This window comes from Anguilla anguilla, chromosome 18 (genome assembly GCF_013347855.1).
Source record: "Anguilla anguilla isolate fAngAng1 chromosome 18, fAngAng1.pri, whole genome shotgun sequence".
Lineage (NCBI taxonomy): Eukaryota > Metazoa > Chordata > Actinopteri > Anguilliformes > Anguillidae > Anguilla > Anguilla anguilla.
Window position 1 is genome coordinate 25,361,440 of NC_049218.1, and position 22,010 is coordinate 25,383,449.

Here is a 22,010-nt window from a genome sequence, read left to right on the forward strand (position 1 = left end):
GGGGGGGGGGGTTGGGGGTGACGCTCTCCTTCCATAAACACCGTCCCACAGCCGGCTGGACGCAGGCCTACGGGCCCCGGCGTTCTCCAGGATTTATTCCACCCGCGCGGCGGCTCGTTTAGACAATTGGTACATAAAAGGAAATGTATGCGACGTCCTGCGTCCGGGCGGCGCGTTCCAGGCTGTTCCGCGTGCCTCCGGAACGCTGGGCTCACGGCACGGACGCTCCGCCCCCCCCGAAAACACCGCCGCAGATAACCGCTACACGGCTCACCGTACCGCTGCTCAGGTCTCCATCACTGAATCTCTCAGATTCGCTTTGGCTTCCCAGCTATGTGAGCTGCGGGTTAGAGCCAGAAGGTGAACACTGCAGTGCTAATCACATCATGGACGTATAAAATTTATATTAGTCTCGTGACATAATCTTCTAAACCCTCCTGATCACGTGGTTCTTCTTGAAGCCAAGCAGTTTCTTGCCATCTTAATCAGCACTGCACAAAATGCTTGGAGATTCAGGACACCCAACTACAGACACTGTGTTCCTTCAATCTTTGTCCCTATAGGGCATTTTATAAATGGAAATGTCTGCAGCCTGCATTAAAAAATTTACCCAACAGGACAGGGGCTCCTTATAGAAACTTCAAGCCCATCTCATGACTTCAATGTCCCTTGTCAATTTTAGAAAGCACACAACAGGCTATCCATCCATCCATTATCTAACCTGCTTATCCCTGGTCATACAGTAGTTGTGGGGGGCTGGGGGGGGCTGGGTGTGGGCCTATCCCAGCATGCACTTGGCGAGAGGCAGCAACACACCCTGGACAGATCGCCGATCCATCACAGGACAACAGTTAATGTCTTCTGAAAAACCAGCAGCCAGCCACCACTTTTCATTTCACAACCCACTAGCTGGGCTATAAGGTTTACACACTGCAGGGTGGCAGGTGAAGCCAGCACAGCCAGGAGCACGACCAGCAGGAGGTGGTGGGGAATCCCTGCCAACCGAAGTACTGCCCTTCCAGTGCAAGGCTACGTACAGCCAGCGTACTACACCCCGTGGGACTGCCAGACACCCACGGCACTCACAATCTGACCACAGCAGAGACGGCTCCTCCAGATTCAATGGGCGGGAAAGAAAGCATGACCAAAAACAGTAAAACGCTTCCCCTTGGTCGTGTTGACACTGCGGAGTAAAAAAATGCCATGTTAGGAGAGAGAAATCTTAGGAGAGAGCGCATTCCTGAATCTCTCAAGGAGACACATCTGGAAACATCAGCTTCTGTTTGGACTGAAGGAAAACCACACTGGCGGGGAGGCGGGTTACTGCACGCTCAGGCTCGATAGTACCCTCAGCGAGGAAGCCTCCGGGGGGGACTGTGTCCGGGAGGGCAGGGGCGTCCTCATTTGCACCGACCGTGCGGTACGTGTCATCTGGGTGACGGCGCAAGCTTCGTTTCTAAAGTGTGATGATAAAGTATTAATGCATATAGCTTCCGGGTGATGTGAGACTCTTAGCCTCTCCTTCACGGCCTACGGGCCTTTTCAAAAAAGCTGTCAGACACAACTAGTTTTCAGGCTAGTGCCTCTCCCTGCTGCTAATGTTTAATCCTGAGGAAGACGAGATGATATTTGCTGCTCGGTTCATGAAGCAAGTGAGCCTCTGCAGCTGGTGTTAACAGCAGGTAGAGCAGAGGAAAGATGGGAAGACTTGTGTGTAATAATTCCTCTAGCAGGAGTCGGTGAAATCCAGAGAGCCGTGCGTGAGAAGCACTGTCACCCACAGGAGGGAGATATTTTTAGTCACCTGCAGGGCTGAGGATCCAGGACATCTTTAATCATCTGAGGACTTGAGTCAGAGAGGGCCATGATGATAGACAGAGAGAGAGAGAGAGAGAGAGAGAGAGAGAGGGAGAGAGTCGGAGAGAGAGAGAGAGAGAGAGAGAGAGAGAGAGAGATTGACTGAGAGAGAAAGAGCGCTAAGGCCATATCCATTTAATAAAAGATACAGCAAAAGAATGAGGTATTTGAAATAAACGAAAATTGCGCTTAAAACCAAGGGGTGCACTATATGGGAAATCTGGCTAATATCAATCTCCAGTACTTATTGGAAGGACGAGGAAGCAGATGGAGTCTGAACAAAACAAATGGTGGTGGGGTAAGGTGCAGGTCCATAAATAGAGCAGGAGCTGAGGCATCAGCTAATGCCTGTGGGGGTGGCGTCAGGACTGGCCGCCAGAGACCCCGCCAGCCTGACAGATACACAGAGCCACAGCGAGCAGGGCTGGAAACAGAGCATAGAGCAGGCTTAGGAACAGAGCAGGGCTGGAAACAGAGCATAGAGCAGGCTTAGGAACAGAGCAGGGCTGGAAACAGAGCATAGAGCAGGCTGGGGAACAGAGCAGGGCGAGGAACAGAGCAGGCCTGGGAACAGAGCACAGAGCAGGCTGGGAACAGAGCACAGAGCAGGCTGGGAACAGAGCACAGAGCAGGCTGGGAACAGAGCACAGAGCAGGGCGAGGAACAGAGCAGGCCTGGGAACAGAGCAGGGTGAGGAACAGAGCAGGCCTGGGAACAGAGCAGGGCGAGGAACAGAGCAGGCTGGGAACAGAGCAGGCTGGGAACAGAGCAGCATACGGCAGCCATTTATAGAGGCTCTGAGTTAAGATTTCTGCTAATCCACACAGCCTCCACTTACTATGGCAGAGAGCGAATATTTCTCCAGTGATCCACAGCTTCCATTTATATACACAGTCAGTGGATATTTATCCAATGGTCCAAACAGCATCCATTTGTAACCACTGGCAATAAATATTTCACCAAGAATCAACATAATAGGGCTAATTATAAGCACAGAATATTTCACCAGTGATCCACAGTTTTCATGTGTGTGTGCGCGCGTGTGGGTGTTCGTGTGTGTGTGATCTCACAAGTAGGATCTCACTGACGTTCAGGTTATCTGCATTGCACATTTTACAAAGGGAATCATCACAAAGCAGCTTTGCAGAGATCCGGGCCTGAACCCCCCCCAGGCAAGCCTGGGGCGACAGTGGCAGGGAAAATATCCCTGACTGGGAACAGGAAGAAACCTTCAGCACAGCCGGACGTAGTGGGGGAGCCCAGCTCTCGCTGGCTGCAGGCTGGCACCGGTTAAATGTGAAAGCACATAATATGCAGCACTGAGAAAATGACATAAATGTCAATGGAGCCCGGCGTGGATGACTGCGGTCACATGGGGAGACGGGCCAGTGGGACGACGGCTGGGGCTGTCAGGCAGGGGACAGGAGCAGAGCTGGAGCTGAACCAACAGAACCAGGAGGGGAGAACCAGGAGGGGAGGGCCAGGAGGGGAGAACCAGGAGGGGAGAGCCAGGAGGGGAGAACCAGGAGGGGAGGGCCAGGAGGGGAGAACCAGGAGGGGAGAACCAGGAGGGGAGGGCCAGGAGGGGAGAGCCAGGAGGGGAGAACCAGGAGGGGAGGGCCAGGAGGGGAGAACCAGGAGGGGAGAACCAGGAGGGGAGGGCCAGGAGGGGAGAGCCAGGAGGGGGGGTGCCAATAGGGGGGGGTGCCAGTCAGCACTGAGGGTACAGCTCCAGGCAGGTGCCCAAAGTAGGAGAAAAGACGAGAGCAGAACACTCCATTCATCAGATCTAACGAGCAGAACACTGAAAGCAGGTTAGCCCTAGTGAAGCAGGCCTTGGCCAACAGCATCCAGTTAGTCAGGGAATATTTCACCAGTGAGCCACACAGAATCCATTTATAACCAATGACAACGAAGATTACTGAGCTCTACTGAGCTCAGCCAGTAAAACCTGCGCATGAAGCGGGACTCGGCCCCCCCCCAGGGCTACTGAGCAACCAATCAGCCACGCCTTTTCTTTCCTTGGGCCCTGGATGGGAGGGGCTGGGTCCAAACTATGTCACACTGAAGGGACTTTAATAGGTGCTTTTATAGCTGCCAATTAATTACGTGACAGAGAGGACGTGGAGTGGCATAGCGGGCGTGTGTGAGCGCGTACTCTGCCCGCCTTTCTATGCCCTCATGGGCATCCCTGTCTGAGCTTGACTGACAGGCCGAGTGGGCGGGGCTGGAACAGACCCATCTGCAGCTCTGTGTCAGTCATCGAAAAAATAAGCAGCCAAATATAACAAATTATTCAGGGACTTGACTGGTCACACAGGGGTGGCACCAAATGGCTCGGTTTGCACAGGGTTCGACACGTCTTGGTGGAGAATGTGCCACACCCATACAGCACAGAGGGCTTGGCACCTCTCAGGGCATCACACAGAAATAAGGTCATTTCATGATTGCTGTACAATGACCACAGACTTGTTACAAACACTAAGCTATGTGCCCTGTGATCTCACGTAAACACACAAAATTCAGTTAAAACTTCTCAACACTGCATAATAACACTCCCAACTTGAGTTATTTTTTTCTTCTTCTGAATCTTTTTTTTTCTGTCTCCAGTACAGACTTACATTCCCCCACATACCTATAATATCTGTGGCTATGCACACACTTCTATAATGCATTTCTCATTACTTAACATGTAAACTCAAATTAATGCTGCTTAGACAGCTAGTGTCTAGGCAAAATTAAAACACACTAAATCTGTTGAAATATATTGGTGTAAAACACTGGACAGCCAATCCTAAACTGGCCAGCCACCTGGCTTGCTGGGTCATCACCTACACATACCTGTCAACTCACATAATGTGCCTAGATATAAAGCATTGGTTTCAAGCCAATACAAATACACCCAAAACTGAATGCAATAAAACTAGCGCCTCAAATGACCCAGCACGTACATTAGATACAGCCAGAACAGCTGTGTAGATTTCTGCATTTCTAAAACATATTATTTATTTATTTAACATGTAAACACTCAGACAGGAAGTATAAAACTCCAAAGTAAATTTGGGCTCTGGAATCTGAGAGATGTTGGGCTGAGCCGTTATGAACCGTATGACTAAGGCTGTCATTACGGATGATGAAGTACATGGTCGGTGAAACACACCGTCAGTGAGGCATTTCATATTTCAGGACTTATCATCATGATGTGAAGAAGAAAATAAACACCGTGCGCTGAATCACTATGCACTTTATGGAATCTGTTATTTTTCAAGCATGCTGAGGACACACAGCGTTCTCTGCTCATCTTTCCCATGGGTGTGATCATAATGTCATCATTCACGAGGAAAACCGACAGGCCCCAAACACGGTGAATCTTCACTGTATGGGGCTGATCGGTGAGAGATAGCAGAGGCTATGCGGAGCAGACACGCCGGTCTCTCAATGAGAGCTTTAGTTCACTACGCCTGTGCACGTGCGCTCTCGCACGCACATGACCTGTGGTGAACACAGCACACTGACCCCGACACCCTGACAGGAAACAGAGCTCTCTTTATTAGCTCCGTTCACCTCTCTCTAGCTGGGGTCGCATTTGTCTGGAGTAAACCTGCCCCCTGGAAAGCACCATACAAGGGCAAGTACCAAATAAGATTCTAAGAAAAAAAAAATATTTCCATTTTTTTTTTTTTTTTTTTCCCCATCCAGGAATGCCTTCCATGTATTCATGCTATTCATATTAGTTCCACTACAAGCATAAAATATTTTAATATTTATTTTTTCACTGAACTTTCCACAAATTCAGCCAAGTCAACCCTTTCAGTGAATAAAATGCATATAACTTGCAATACCCTTTTTACTTTTTTGTGGAATTTATTAAGTAACCATTTTTGAATGTTTCTAAACTACAAATTCTCACAGGGAGAATAAAACTGTAAAGAAACACAAAAATATGGCATTTAAACAATATTTAATTATTCATTTTTTTTAAACTGAGTCTAACTTCATATTTCATATTTGAAATGCACAATAATTATTTAGTTTTCATTCAAGGATGGAAAAAGTTCACCTGTCTCGCTGACCATAGTCTTTCAATATCACCAAAGCAGCAAACCAGTTAGGCATGCACTACTAATAATAAACTTCATTTACAGGCAACCAGTGGTCCGTAGATGACTACAGTTTGTAGGCCACCGTATTACAACAGCAACAAGGGTGATGTAGCAATGTCACATTTGACATGAAACGCATACAAAGACTCAACAAAACAGTGCAGTATTTCCTAAAGAAATACGGTTAAGAGATTTACCTTGAGAAGCTTGCTCAAGCATACCGAAGAGATGCTCCATCTGAATCTCACAGCCTTTTGGCCTTCAGTTCAGCTCTCTAAGACCCCAAGCACCCTCTGTATCAGGAATCTGAAACATCTCCCTTAGGCCACTGATATCGATCATCCCGGAAAAAATAGCACAAAGCGGCATGTTGTGTGCCGTGCAACATCGCATTAATATTACATAGGGAAACACTCTCTTGTTATGTTCCCACATTTTACCACACTGGCAGGACCAGTTGGCAAGTCTACATCTGTATCAGTAATACAGAAGAGGGTGTACCTGTACTGTCCAATGCCTTTGTGCTTGCACTGACTCTTTTGCATATGTGTGTAATTTTACATGCTTTGTTATGCCTGTTGCATGGTTATGCCACAACACAATGTCCCTAAAGAGAGAATAAAGCAGCTAAGTTCTGTTACAGGACATAGAGCTGCCATCCTACATGTTTGAGGATCCCCGCACAGCCAATAAGGCATGGCAATGAAGCAGAGGTCAGCTGGCTTATTAAACCCAGGTTGGCTGGTGATGGGGTCTGACCGTTTGCTCATGGGAGCTGGATGGGTCTCCACAGCTGGGAAGGCAGTGTGATCACGGCGCTGCCAGTCTGCGCAGGGCAATAACAACAAGCGCTCCACCCGTCTGTGCTGCGTGACCTCACTCCCACGCCTATTTCTACAATCCACACAAACATCAACCCCCCACCCTGCAAACACACACACACACAAACAGGCACACACACACACAACCCCCCACCCTGCAAACACACACACACACACACACACACACACACACACACACACACACACACACGTTCACAAACACACACACAAACAGGCACACACACACACACACGTTCACAAACACACACACACACACACGTTCACACACACACACACACACACACACAAACAGGCACACACACACACACACACACACACACACATACACGCACACACACACACACACACACACGTTCACACATGTGTTCTCTCTCACACACACGTTCACGCACACATACACGCACACACGCACACGCACACGCACACAAGCACAAACACACACAAACACACATACACGTTCACACACACACACACACGTACACAAACATACACGCACACATGCACACAAGCACAAACACACATACACGTTCACAAACACACACACACATACATATACACGCACGCACGCAAGCATAAACACACACACACACACACATACACATACACGCACGCACGCAAGCATAAACACACACAAACACACATACACGTTCACATACACAAACACACACACATTCGCAATATTAGTGTGCAATACACACATTATTTATCACAGTAACAGGACAGCCCTCACCCACTCACTACAAGGGCAACATCAGTAAACAGTGACTCATACATTCATTACCATAATAGCATTACTGTATAACACAAGCACATGCTTTGCCATGTAAAAAAGCGCTCTCTCACGAAAACGCAGCCCGGATTTGGCCGCTTGGTCTAGACACAAAAGAACCTGCACACTGTGGCCTGTGGTGTAGCTGTGCTGTGTGTATGTACACACACATACATGGATTTATGACAGCTCACTGTGGCCTGTGAACAGATGTGGAGAGTTCTTAAGCACCCGTAACCTCTGGATGGTGAAGTAATTTCTCTAACCTACGAAGCGTCACATCATCCAATGGCAGACACGCAGCTCTCCACAAACAGGAAGCAAATGCAATGTCCTAACTCAGAGCTACTCAACCCTACAGGGCCACAACTTCTACAGACTTCTACAGAACCCCAGTGCCTTTCAACAGCTCCCTTGCAACACCTTATTCCACTATTACTGATATTAACTTAGGCCTGGCCAGAGGAGTAAGGGCTACGATGAGCACACTAAATCTACTGCCCCCTTGTAACCAGAAGGTATGGCTGCAGCATACCGTACCCTCCTGCTGGACTACTATAGAGGCGCCTGCTTCAACCAATTAGCCATGTAATAAATCAGCCAATCAGAATGCAGTTATTATAGCACCATTAATAATGGGACTGTTTCAGGGGCAAAGATATTTTGGTTAATAGTTTTTTTGTTAGTTTTGTGCATGTATACATTTTGTGTCACTGAAATTTTGTGTTTCATCAATCTAACAAAAATCTAAAAACATGGAGTTTGCACATCCCTATAAAGAACACAATCCCTGTCTGTGCTTTTTGTGAGAAGTTAAACTGCACAACAAGGAGGTCATTTTGAGCCATTTTATTAATTTTGTCATGTGTTGCCTGATGAAAAGGCACGTGCACGTTGCGTTGATGGGTTGCAGATACAAAGTTGAGTAAGCGTAGAATCGATATTGTTTAAACAGCAGCATATTCACATTCATCAAAGGGTAAGTTTCTTATTGACAAGTATGTCCTGAAGGAGGACAGTGACTGCAAAGCTGAAGCTTAAGAGCCCCCAAAAATATACCTGCTAAAAGTCACTGGATCTGTGAAGGACACGACACATATACACCAGGGTTATTCTTCTAAACCTGCACTTCCACATATATGCTAACGCTATAAAAGGTACCCGTTCTTTGGAAAGGGGGGTGGGGGGTGTGTTAGTACTGCAGTCCCATAGGTGCACAGGACGCTTACAGATTTAAATATTTAATGACTGCAGCCTCCTGTGTGAGTGATATTTCTGTAAGACAGAAGAGCAGCAGTAATCATCTCGCCTCCTCGGCCCCTCGTGTGAAAACGGGCCGGGTGCTGCTGCTGTGGCACTGCTGCCCATAGTGCTGCGGCATCATCGATCTGCTCAGACTCACTGCTACAGAGCCACTGCTACAGCACGCTAACATCACTAAGCCTGCTCAGAGTCACTGCTACAGACTCACTGCTACAGCACGCTAACGTCACTAAGCCTGCTCACAGTCACTGCTACAGACTCACTGCTACAGCACGCTAACGTCACTAAGCCTGCTCACAGTCACTGCTACAGACTCACTGCTACAGCACGCTAACATTGCTAAGCCTGCTCACAGTCACTGCTACAGAGTCACTGCTACAGCACGCTAATGTCACTAAGCCTGCTCACAGTCACTGCTACACAGTCACTGCTACAGCACGCTAACATCACTAAGCCTGCTCACAGTCACTGCTACAGCACGCTAACATCACTAAGCCTGCTCACAGTCACTGCTACAGAGCCACTGCTACAGCACGCTAACATCACTAATCCTGCTCACAGTCACTGCTACAGAGCCACTGCTACAGAGCCACTGCTACAGCACGCTAATGTCACTAAGCCTGCTCACAGTCACTGCTACAGAGCCACTGCTACAGAGTCACTGCTACAGCACGCTAACGTCACTAATCCTGCTCACAGTCACTGCTACAGAGCCACTGCTACACAGTCACTGCTACAGCACGCTAACGTCACTACTATCCTGCTCAGACTCACTGCTACACAGTCACTGCTACAGCACGCTAACGTCACTACTATCCTGCTCAGACTCACTGCTACACAGTCACTGCTACAGCACGCTAACGTCACTACTATCCTGCTCAGACTCACTGCTACAGTGTCACTGCTACAGCACGCTAACATCGCTAAGCCTGCTCACAGTCACTGCTACAAAGTCACTGCTACAGTACGCTAACATCGCTAATCCTGCTCACAGCGCACAGCGTTTCTCACTCCCTGCTCAGTCACATGTGTACGACACTAAATGAAAATGTCTAGAAGACAGTCAGAGTCTGTCCTGAGTGTGGAACTGTCCAGAGTCCGTCCTGCCAGAATTGTACCGGAGACGTGCCAGAGAAGGGCCGGCCCCGGACAGCACTGAGCATGCTCCAGTGCCACGACCGTGACACGGGCGATGCAGGACAGACAATAAGCACTTAGTGCCTGGAGCACAGCAGCACGCAATTCTGCAACACTCCACCGCCACAAATCTTCAGAGGACAAAAAAACGGTGGACAATTAAACAACCGCATGTTGAAGCAGACCAGTGCTGCACCTGGGTTGTGTTACTAGGTTTCTGATTTATTCAATTGGGAAAGCTCATCTCAAACCCTCCTCAGTTAAATTCGGACCGGTGTCGTCTGAACTTCAGCTGCCACATTAGTGCACTGTGGAGCACGAGGGAGGTTAACCCCTGTGTTTCCGGAGTATTCCGGAGGTCAGCGGTACTTTTGTAAGAAGACAAACAGCAGTGCAAACAGCAGGTCCCTGACAGGGCAGGGTTCAACCCCACAAGAGGCCAGAGTGACAGAAACACCACATTCAGCAGAGTCTGATGCAGAATCTGAACAGCTTTATTATAAAACTACTAAAGTATATAGTATGATTACACAACAATACATATACAACTGAACACACCAACAATGCCTCACAGTAAAATGGGTGGCATTCCGCAGAACCTCAGCACAGTATAGGCCTTTCACAGAAAACATACGTTTTCTTTGAAATTTGATTCAGGTGCAAAACCAGACTTCCCAGGTTTTAGCTCCACACAGACTGACAGCCTATCCTTATTCACAGAAGCCTTCTGCTAATATTTGCAGAGCCCAACCTGTATACATTATGTGTCTTATGGTGAGGTTCTCTGCTGTCTGTGCAGTTGATGAATACCTATTACAAATTTAAGGGAGCTCTAATTCCAGTTTTAGAAAAATGTAGCTGTAATTACATTGAAAGAAACTCGTCGGAAATCAGTTTTTGAGTTCCGAAACATTTGTTCTCACGATGCCTCTCCGGCACCTCCGAAGGGACAGGTAACATGACGCTACAGGAAAGCTGTAAAATATTTACCAGCCGACACAAATTATTCATCAGCAGCCACGACGGGTCCCCTCCGAACACCGAGCCATGTGCTGGCGCAATGCTACATGTTTTCACCATAGAAGCACTACAGTTCCCATCTGCACTGAGCGTACTTTTCAACTCCATATGCTACATGTTTTCACCATAGAAGCACTACAGTTCCCATCTGTACTGAGCGTACTTTCAACTCTATATTATGTTTGCACTATAGATGCACTACATTTCCCATGTGCACTTAGCGTACTGTTTACTTCTTCACTGTTTCTATCATACAAAATTCAGTTTAAGGCCATAACCACTCTTCACACTTCAGCCTGGGAGTTGACTGGAAGTGACATTGGGACAAGCCGCATTCCACAACTGAGAGTACAGCAGCTCCAGAGCCAGGAGTTACTGCACTCGTTCCAGGGTACTGATAACTGTGTAGTGTTGACTGTTAGCTATTCGCTTAGCTTTTCTAATTTAAGAACAGAAATGAAACCCCTGAAGTCTCCTTTCTAATTAATGACCAAATGTGGGCATGAAATGATAAAAATTTAATGAAAATAACTTTTTTTTTTTGCTGTTTCGAAAGATAAAACACTCAAGTTCAAGCCACAGAATAAAAGTGCAAATGAGTATACACAATTCTGTGTTTGGAGAGCAGAATCGCTCCACTTGTGTATCACTGACATTATTCCATATGCAAATACATGTATGATGGGACACAAAGTGTTTTCATAGCATTTTAATTTAATACTGAAGGAGGCTGTGGAATATTCTAGGCCTGTATCCCTAAAGCAGAAACACAATTTGCCTTTTAGTCTTTCTGCGGATCTGTGATTTAGCTCCATTTTCACATTTTTTAATTGCAAAAAAGCAACCTAGGCAGCAAATTAATATTAGAGTTGCCATACACTGCACAGCCTTCTCCAAATGGAAATGGTACATGCCAATCATACAAAAGTGGAAAAACCCTATAAAAAGTGATGACTTGTGTAATTAATCCAATAGTAAATCACTTCTTTCACAAATACAGAACATAACTTTGTTGTGTATAGTTGAGGAAAATTTATTTTTAGCATGTCATGAATGTGATCTAGACTTTTTTGTTACTGCTGAAGCTTTGTGTTGACAAATTAAAGGTAAATATTGAGAAATACAGCACCTGCAGCACGAAGCTGGCTGTTGGACACAGAAAAGGGGATTCGTTGTTTTAATATATATATATATATATATTTCAGGCAGCATATATTTCTGTTTACCTGTTCCACTATTTTTAATTCACACAGGGGTCTTTGGATTCTTTAAGATGTTGCACTTGTTGTATTATTAAACTTCACTTTAAATGTGTTTCTTTTTTTTTGCATCTCCAGTTGAATGTTTGAAAAACTGACTTTCATTGTGTCTCCACTTCAGCTATCAGCATCGTTACAGAAATATATATGTAAAAATGATTTTTCAGTGTTGCAGATAATATTCAATCCAAGGGTACGGTTTTTAATGCTCTCAGGTGTGAGGCAACGGTGCAACGGCACACATCGGCCTTTTTGAAAGGGTGAAGCTGGCAGCGGCCTTCGAAAAACACAGCTGAGACTTTGAACAGGCTCGGGTTCTGTTTTGTGTCACTACCGCACGGCGCAGTAAACACTCTGTGCCCTCCATAAATGTGCAGCCTGTGCGCGTAACTCCAAAGAGCCGCAGTCGAGTAGCCTATCCGGCGTTTGCACGCAGTTGTTTCAGCAATGACAGATGAGACGGATAAAGCTGGCTTTTATGTACTGTGCGATAATGTGCGGTTCAGGCTTTTAGATTCTCATGCCTCTCTTATTAAATTACCCCCACGTTACTATGATTGATGAAGAGAAAGCTCTCAAAGCCCGATACTGAATGTCATAACATACACACACACACACACACACACACATACACACATGCACAAACACTCACATACACGCATGCACAAACACACACATACACACACACACACACACACACACACACACACACACACACACATACACACACATACACACATGCACAAACACTCACATACACGCATGCACAAACACACACATACACACAAACACACACATACACACACACACACACACACACACACATACACACATGCACAAACACACACATACACGCATGCACAAACACACACATACACACACACACACACCACTAGTATAAATAAAGTTGACAAAACTTCGTTGTCAGCAGCACCTTGATATTGTTGCAAATCTTTCGTCACGCGAAAGGGCCATAGCGATGATTTAGCCAATCAGAGCTGAGCCAACAAAATCCTGGATAAAAACCTGAAATGATTGGCCCTTCAGTGCTTTCATCGTTAACAAACTCCAGAGCACCGCAGGGAGGCTGGCTCAGATATGAAACACAAGTGTCTCTGCAACTGACAGCCAAACTAACCACATGGAAAGAGCAATCTGTCACTTACACCATGAAAGTGATAAAAGCACACACACACTCATATATATATATATATATACATATTTTTCTTGGTTTGGTCTGTACTCCACAATTTTTGATTTGGTTTGGTTAAACTGTCAATTCTCAGCTTTTATTAGAGAGTATTTTAATACATTTTTATACATAGCAGTCATTGCATACAAAGGATATGCCACAAAGCACTAAGCATGGTTATTTTCCTTTGCATAACATGAAAATGGCCCAAACATTATGGTGCCCTGAAATGGTGGGGGGGGGGCTATGTATAAAAAGTGCTGTATAATTGTGTATAATGAAACAAAAATGTGTAGAAATACCCATTAATAGAAGCTGAGCATCTGCATTTTAACCTGTGTATATACGTAAAATATAAAAAGAAAGAAAGAAAAATTTAACAGTCTGAAAACATCGCGTGAAAATACTTTGTGGGTCCCCTGTAAACAAATGCAGCCGGATAAGGGTCCATGCAAATCACCGTTAAACACAGATCGATGCAGGATGTCGATGGCTGCAGCATTATCAAACCACCATCGCAGTACCGCAACTCAGGGGTGAACACAATTTAAACACAGTCTGGGACTGGGAGCACGCAGGACTGCAGGGTCTGCTTGTTAGCTCGGCAGGCCCCTCTAAATGCAATGTGTTCGGCTGATCTAGTGCTTAAAGAATATGAGGAGACAGGAAACAGAGAGAGAGAGAGAGAGAGCAGGTGAAGGGAGGGTGTGAGAGAGGGAGAGAGAGAGTGTGTGAAGGGAGGGTGAGAGAGAGAGAGAAAGAAAGAGAGAGAGTGTGTAGAGGGAGGGAGAGAGAGGGAGGGTAGGGGGAGAAAGAGAAAAAGAGAGAGAGAGAGAGAGAGGGTAGAGGGAGGGTGTGAGAGGGAGAAAGAAAGAAAGAGAGAGAGAAGGTAGAGGGAGGGGGAGAGAGAGAGAGAAAGAGAGAGGGAGGGTGGAGATAGAAAGAGAGAGAGAGACAGATAGAGAGAGTGAGGGTAGAGGGAGGATCTGAGAGGGAGAAAGAAAGAGAGGGAGGGTAGAGGGAGGGTGTGAGATAGGGAGAGCACACGGTATTAGGGTTGTGCAATCTGTGTAATGGAGGGTGCGCGGCTGGTCTGTCCCTTCCCTGGACTGCTGCTGAATGTCACATGTCGCTCCACCATGTAAATTACGTTTGGGTGGCCAGGAAAAGGCCTGTTCAGAAGGGAGGGCTTGTCTCGCTGCGTCAGTAAATGAACAGGTACAGAGACGCAGGCAGTCCTCTAATTCCCCACTGCGCTCGTCCGACGATTAGCCCCGTTCAAAGCCCGTCTCTGAAAGCCATTTCTGCCGATCGCAAATTTTCTTTTTAACTGGCACTCAGAATTAATGAGTTGTTAGCGGCCCTCCGGGGGGTTCCAATCTGAGCAGGGTTTGAAGGCTCTTAGCGGTATCACACCCCAAAGATAACGGGGAGTTGCCAAACACATACAGCGAATTCACAAACTGATCAGAACAGTACGGGTGGCCAGCCCTGGTCCTGGAGAGTCACAGGAGTGTCTGTTCTTTGTTTGACCCAAAATTCAGCAGACACTTCAGATCCAGATGAAACCAGATGAGGTCTGTGTGGACAACTGTTTCAACTGATCAACCAATCAAACGCAGAGCAACGGTGAAGTTCAGAAGACCCCCAGGGTGTGCTTTTCTGATGTGTAGAATGGGACTGGTGTGATGTGAACAGGGACAGGGATGGAAGGTTATTTGTACGTCAATGAATCTTCACAGGATGCATTCATGGTTTTGGCTGTTTCCCTAAAAATGACCCAATATACGCAACGTTAAAACCCTGCCAACTGTAGTTATCCAAGCTTCGCTAAGACATCTCAGCTCCAACTGCCTGCAGGTTGTTGCATCCTACTGCTCGAGCAGCTCTTAAAGTATCAAACTGAAAGAGGTACTTTCCTTGTCGTGCTACAGGAATAATATAAAAGCCACGGTAACATTTCAAAACCACTGTAAATGCACCTTGGTACAGTGATCTAGGATATTTCCACATGGGATATGAATACTACGGGCAAAATAGTGCACTACAGTTGTGGTGCAGCTGCCAAGCTCTTCACTAGATAACCTGCTTTGTACTGAGAATCACTCACTCATCACATGTTTTGTATTAGCTCCCCCCCCAACACCCCCCCGCCCCCCCCAACAAAAAAAAATATACTGTCCTCACCGCATTCAACAAGGATTATGCAATCCTTCTTTGACAGACTGCTTTATGTACTGTCCTGTTTTGTTTTTTTTAAGCATTAATATTATGATGCCATTTGCGTAACATTAGTTTGTATATAAACATTAAGTGCAGAAATTCAGACTGTGTTCTGTTCAAGGCTGAACTGAGATTTCCTCAGCTGTACTGTGGGGATTTTGTTCACCTCCTTCTCCTCGATGTTTGGTTCTCCTACACCTCCTGAGCTCCTCCAGACCGACTCACGTGCTCCTCTATCTGAGCTGAGCTGACAGATCTACGGCAAGTTCACATTCATGAATATAAATCACGAGAATACCGTGTAAACAGGCTACTTTACGCATGCAGCATATTGCACAAAACTGCTGCACAGGAAGGGGTATGTAAAGTTATTAGAGAGTACGCGGAAGACTCGCTATCACACATAACAGCAGTTGCTTTATTTACTGACAATAATATATTTCAGAGGTTCAATAAATGCATTGGTACGAAGAAAGCAATAACAATGGATCGACTTTCTGATGGAGTAAACACTAAATCATATATTCACGTGAAACATAATCTTATTGCACGACATACCTCGTTTAAAAAAAATACAGGTCACAAGAGACCATCTTCAGAGGAGGCAGGAGGGAGTGGACCAGCTACAGCAACAACCACATCAAATACCAGAGCTACAGTAGTGCTCACTTAGTAGCCCCAGCTAGGACGTGAACAAGAACATAATGTGGCCTTATCCCAGATGTTGGAACAAGTCCACCATGTTGCAATCTGTTTAAACTGCGCCCAATCGCTGTGTTTGTACCTTAAGCTCATAGAAGCTGTTGGCCAACGAGTCATGTATGACCTTGTACAGGTACTAGGAGTGACTACAAAAAAAGTCCAAACAGAAACAGCCAACGTGTCCCTGTCAGTGTCCAACACATGGCATGTGTTTCATTCCTACGATACACTTTCATTATTAAACAATATAGAACAATCAAATACAATTTACAATATATAAGTATAGAAATACTTCATAATTGATAAGTGAAACTTAAATATCTTAAATATACCCCAACAATTATACAGTAGTATTAGTAATAATAATAATAATATTAATAATAATACAATATTATTATTATTATTATTATTATTATTATTATTAAGGATATATCACCTATTTCACTCTACTTACAAATACATTTAATTTCGCCACACTTCTAAACTTGCTGTCTGCACAGTCGCTATCATTAATCTGATGGATACAACATGTTCACCTTTTCTTCCATATAAGGGTGTACAGTGCAGCATCGCTCGTTTGGCTCCTGACTTTCAAACGGCATTTTCTGCAGCAATTGCACGCTCCTGGGTCTTCCCAGTCTTTTAAAAAAGATTTTTATAGTCCTCCATCAAACACGAATTAGATGAAACGCGGTTCAAATAATGTAGGCACATGCCTGGACACTAACACAAACATAAATGTTTAAATGGTCAACACGATCATTTAAAACATTAATTATCCGCAATATTCAAGCTGCACCACGAGATACTGGGCAACAGTAATGTAACCATTGCGAGTTGAAGCATATTGTTATATCGGTGGCGTACGATGTCAAAGCCCACACAAACAGCTTATATATGTATGCAAGGTGACACATGCGAACAACATGAAAGACAAAAGCCGCACTTCATTACGAAACAGGGTAGCGCAGGGGTTCCTACCTTTGGGGAAAAACACTCCAGTGTTCCTTCTAGATGACGCCACTGCACGCTGCAGTCGGGATTCTGTTTGTGCTGCTGTGACAACGCGGGCACGCGGACTATCCACCAACCGCCCACCAATCCGGGCGACCCGCTTCCAGCTAATTAGAATATATCTCGAATCGTCGGCGCTGTTAAAGGGGGCAGTGGTGGACGCACGCAGTATCTCTCAACCAATGGAGAAACAATGGATGAATTTTAAAGACCACCTCCAAAAGAGGGGAAGCATTCTGGACTACGTACTGTCGCACTGGCGCGCAGACCTGATGCAAGCAGTCTTCTGTATTTTGTGCTCCCGTCACGCAATAATGCGTGTTTTATAATTTATACTCATGTGCCTGTACAGCGCGTGCCAAGTGCTGCCAGAATGGGATGCGACCTGTTAAGAAAACTGCTTCAGGCTGAGTTGCGAGCAACTGATGGAGTCTAGGCTACCTAAGCGCGAGAATGCCATACAAATCTAGTGAATCGAGACAAAAAAAGATTGTACATTGTACCGACTTAATAATCTGCGTGAAGGAGATGGCTGTCGTGTGGCCCTGTTGTCGCATTGGATCTGTGGCAACAAAACTGCAGGTTCAGGTGCCCAGATAGGCCAATGCCCGATGTTGCTATTTCACGAAAGGGACTTGAATTTCTCCATGTTCACAGCCAGCCCCCAAAACTGTGAGCATATAATAAGACATTTGTTATGCAATTAAGGTAGACAAGAAATAACTAGGTCAGTGGCATTTAGCAATTCAGAAATTAAATAATAATTTGGAATTCATAAGGCCAAAACTGACATTAATGGAAGTGTGGTGCAATTATACTGTATGTAAATCTCTTTCTCTGTACGTACATTTAAACTAAATAAGCGCATTTATAATCACATGAGAATGGGGATGGCCTGTGGGTGAAAGCTCGAGAAGGCCCGATAGATATTTGTTCCAGTTCATTCTGTTAAATCTAGAAAGATGGACTAGCTGCTGATAAAAGAGCCCAATTTGCACACCGTGAAAAAGTGTTTCTATCAAACCCATTGTGCTGCTGTTTCTAAGGGCATAATTATAGTGTTTTTAGTGAAAGGGTGTGCATCATGCACTTGTGCTGTTAAGTTATATCTCCACATACAAAAATGAGTTTCTCTCTCATACTAACTAAGCATTGTTGTATGTTGAAAAGAAACAGGTGTGTAATCAGTCAGTTTTCCTTTACCATGAATTACAAATAAATGAAAGTATTTGTCATATTTTTTAAATGGATTAGGGTAATTGTTTTAAATGGGTAATTGTGTACACAGACATAGTAATTGTTTTTCTGCCTGTAGATGATCTATAGGCCTACGTGCCATTTGCAAGGTAGCGACAGTAGCCTAGTTAAAAAGTAGTTAATGCTAGAAATGCCACAGTGGTCAATTTGACCATTGCTACTTTATGAAAATCAATTAATCTGCTATCATGAAATCCATATGGCTCCCCCTTTGTGACTTGTCCTAAACATATGTGTTGAACATTATGATATAATTTGAATATCAATATTGCATTAGGAAATTAAGTTGTAAATGTGTACATAAATGGCTGACAGTCAAATTGTCTGTCATGTATCTTGCCTGTATGCTTGATCATTTTGATATTGTTGCGAAAAGGACTCCAGTAATACCCAGCTGCAGCACCGCAGAACAAGCCCCTGACTGGGAGAAGCCTGAAAAAGTACTCCAAGGTTACAGCCTTGTAGTCATGTAGCTGTCCGAGTTATGAATAGGGTTGGGTACTGAAACCTGGTAAGGAATAACACCAGTTTCCATATGACAGGTACCTACCAGACCAAATCGGAATGCAAATTTCCGTGCTTCATTTTGGTGCCGTTTTCGCTAACGTTACACTTGCTCGGTCCTCTATATCAGTGGCAGCAGGTATTGTTAGCAAAAGCAAAAAGCGAAACTGTATAGTGTATATTATGGTATTTTACCCAAAATGATTCAAACAACGGGACTTGCCATTGCAATAAAAAAAGATGCTCTTTAATGTTGTTAATGGCTGTTTATTTGAAAGAAGGTAGACTACCGGTTCAGGGCAAGCACCGTTTGTCCATTTTGCCTGAGCATCCAAATATCCTGTGATTGGCTACTTTGATCAGACTACTTTGATCAGATGCTGTTATTGGCAGAAGATGTAGCTAAATGTCCAGTTGGGAGAATTATTGATTGTGGAACGGGAACATTCGTGATGACAAAATTGGCAGGAAAAGGAAGAAGAAGTAATACTTGCAAAATAACCCAAATTTGGGGCTTTATTGCACGGACGTGTAAAGTACTATTTCTGCTACTGCTACTACTTCTACTGCTGCCACTGCTACTACCACTGATGCTACTGCTGCTACTGCAAGTGTGTTCTCCCATTTGTAGTTTGTCAGTTCAGATCAAGATGAAAGAATAATATAATCATTCGCTAGGTGTTGTGTCCTGTTGTAAAAGCGCTTACCCAGCAACAAATGGTCGGCCAGTTTAGTGTGTTTGATGGTGGAAGCAGGGCCATAAATATGTAGATGTGCACCCAAAACTGTGGAGGAGTGGAAAAGAGAGGATAGCAAAGGGATTCAGGCTGAGAAAGAACTTCAAAATAACGAGACACATAATGGAGGTGCCTTAAGATCCCAGAAACCCTACAGGAGTGTAACAAACTCCACAATGAGGCAAAGTAGGAAGTGAAGTGATTTCGCATAACATAAAAAAATACATTTTTTTCACATACAGTCAGTCTGATCAAACAGATTCTGACACAGCGTAAGTATTCACATTAAAAGTTGGTGTTTTAAAAAGGACATACTGCCCTCTAATGGACAATTTCAGCTAATAAGTTTTTTTGATGAATGTTCTGCAACCCTGGTTCAAGAGAGCTTCAGGAGGTCTACATGTCACCATAGTCCAGGTCAGACTTGGGTCAAATACGTATTTGTTTTGGATTCAAATACTTTTCTACACTTTTCTGACCTTGTCTGGTGTATTGGAACCAATGGAATACTCTCAAAAAGTGCAAACCCCACCTTCTGGTCATATTGGCAGGCTCAATTACACCAGGAAAAATCAATAGAGCACAGAAAAGTATTTGAATCCAAAACAAATACGTATTTGACCCAGGTCTGGTCCAGGTTTTCTGACACACGTGACAAAAGTAGTAGGAGAGAAGTTAGGTCTCCAGAACTGCTAAAAGAAGTTTGAGCTTCAAGCATTAGCTGTGTTGATGGCCAGGGCGGCCACCAAAGACAAGCTGTGTTGAGTTTTAGATGCAGTGTATCGTGTGAAGTTCTCAGAAGATGTATTATTATAAAAATTATGTAAGGCTCACAAGTTGCTGAGTCAGTTATGGTGTTCATCGCCTGTACAGATTGGGCCCTATAATCTGGATATTCCATATTAAAGTGCGGGCTGTGTCAGTGTGCTCAACGGCCTACAGTTCCCAGAAATGTGCTTTACCTGCCCAGGGCAGAAAGGTTGGCATGGATTCCACAGGTTACCTCCCAGTGGTGTACCAGGTACCCACCAATCCTAGATGTTGCAACTAAGTAATGTTGTCCTGTGCTCTCCAGTACTGTGTGACAGTATTGTGGTGTGAGGAAGTCCCTAGCTTGCACGAGAGTGTGTCAGAGGGGAGCTAGCCTGTTTTCTATCGCCGTTCGTTTTTTTGGAACATGACAATATACATCTTAAAAGTAATACAGGAGTTCATTGTGCAACGATGTCTGACTTTCTTACAATGTGAAGGCGAGGCAATGCAGCAGAGAACGATTACTTCCTCTCGCGGCCCTGTCCCACTTCCTTATTTATAACCATTCTGAAGTCAATGAACCCCTGGCCCAGGAAGTGAAAGTGGACAGCTATTATCACTGGCCAGCCGAGCATGCACCATCATTTAAATAATGCAGTTAAGAATAGCCATGTGTGTGCAGTATGTTGATCTGATGCGATGTTGGCGCAACAAGGGTAACTGTTCATTCAAGAGAGTACATTTTGGTTGGAATGTAGTACTTTGTGGTTGGAATTTAGTACATTGTGGTTGGAATTGAGTAGCTTGCAGTTGAAATTTAGTACATTGTGGTTGGAATTTATCTTGATAATAAGAAGTCACAGTGGATAAGACCATCTGCTGAATACCAGCACAATAACAGATCTAAAAGGTGTTTCAGAATATTTTTCTGCAATGTAAAATACAAACATGACATTATACCAGTGTTCTCTCGGGAAAAAAAGTTTCATAAAAATGTTGATTCTGCTCTATGGACATGATAAACTTTTATTAAAGTTCATTTCAATTTCAGAAAACAAATTAAATATAACGACAAAACATAAAATCATGTGAATATTCTGAAAATTATGCTAAATAAAAAGCATCCCACTAAACATAAATAGAAAACTACAGACTACACAGCTGCTGTTTATAAAATCTATTAGGGGTGATTCAAAGTTAGAAACACCATTACATGATGTAGCCTTACAAGTTGTTACATGATGTAGTCTTACAGGATTACAAGTTGTTACATGGATGTAGCCTTACAAGATTACAAGTTGTTACACGATGTAGCCTTACAAGATTACACGTACAAGTGTTTGCCCAGTATGCAGTCAGCAGAATGAGGGGGAGTACA

The 22,010-nt window shown here is 44.6% G+C and overlaps 1 protein-coding gene across 3 annotated transcripts in view; it reads right to left on the minus strand.

Moving 5' to 3' along the window:
- The window catches only part of LOC118218379 (sorbin and SH3 domain-containing protein 1), an 84,460-nt gene extending 66,816 nt beyond the window's left edge, over nucleotides 1-17,644 (minus strand). For 2 of the 3 annotated variants that reach the window (XM_035400992.1, XM_035400991.1), the window contains exon 1: nucleotides 17,349-17,644. The gene's annotated coding sequence lies outside the window, so the exon portion shown is untranslated. Of the gene's footprint in view, nucleotides 1-15,831; nucleotides 15,922-16,223; nucleotides 16,357-17,348 lie in introns of those variants that run through there. The other variant, XM_035400990.1, reaches the window with a different exon arrangement.
- Nucleotides 17,645-22,010: the final 4,366 nt, after the last annotated feature.